The sequence below is a fragment of the Camponotus vicinus genome, unplaced genomic scaffold (genome assembly GCF_025532165.1).
Source record: "Camponotus vicinus isolate PSW18456_S1 unplaced genomic scaffold, iyCamVici1.0 SCAF_10, whole genome shotgun sequence".
NCBI classification, from domain to species: domain Eukaryota; kingdom Metazoa; phylum Arthropoda; class Insecta; order Hymenoptera; family Formicidae; genus Camponotus; species Camponotus vicinus.
Window position 1 is genome coordinate 10,616,336 of NW_028141946.1, and position 665 is coordinate 10,617,000.

A 665-nucleotide genomic window follows, 5' to 3' on the forward strand; every position below is an offset into this window, starting at 1 on the left:
TCAAGGCTAAATTGGACACCGAGTGATAATGCATACATATGTGAAGTAAGAAATAATATATGTGTAATATATTTTTAATAAAAAAAATAAAATAAAAATATAATAAAAATTTTATGTTTATAGATACATTTTCCAGATAACATGTGGGAAACAACTCGTGTTGATGGTAAAAGAAAATTAAAATCTAACGCAATACCTACTCTTTTTCAAAATTATTTAGTAAAGACAGAATCATTAGTAGAGGTAAGACAAATAAAATATTTTTTAAAAATACATTTTATAAATGAAAGTAAAATAGTTAATGTGACATTTCTTATTTTGTAGGAAAAAGATCCAAATTACAACAGAGATGAATATAAAGCTATAAATATTGTAGAAGATCTAAATGAAAATGAACATGAAGTTATGAATGTCATAGATCTAAATGAAAATGAACATGAAGTTATGAATGTCGTAGAAGATCAAATCGAAAGATCAACAATAGCAGTAAGTCAAAATTTCCAAAATGTAAATATGATCGCGAACAGAAATATATTAGTAAAAAAATATCAACGTTCAATAAAAATACAAAAAGTTATGAAAAATAAAATTAGACAACAATTAGCTGAATTAAAAAAATTAAAGGAAAAATTAAGAAATATGAATAAACATACAAATATATTAGA

At 22.4% G+C, this 665-nt stretch overlaps 1 long non-coding RNA gene across 1 annotated transcript; it reads left to right on the forward strand.

The window, feature by feature from the left end:
* The first annotated feature begins 5 nt into the window (after window positions 1-5).
* LOC145960419 (uncharacterized) lies at window positions 6-373 on the forward strand. The gene is made up of 3 exons (XR_014435350.1): window positions 6-45; window positions 124-243; window positions 325-373. It is a non-coding gene; the product is annotated as an uncharacterized LOC145960419 (long non-coding RNA).
* Window positions 374-665: the final 292 nt, after the last annotated feature.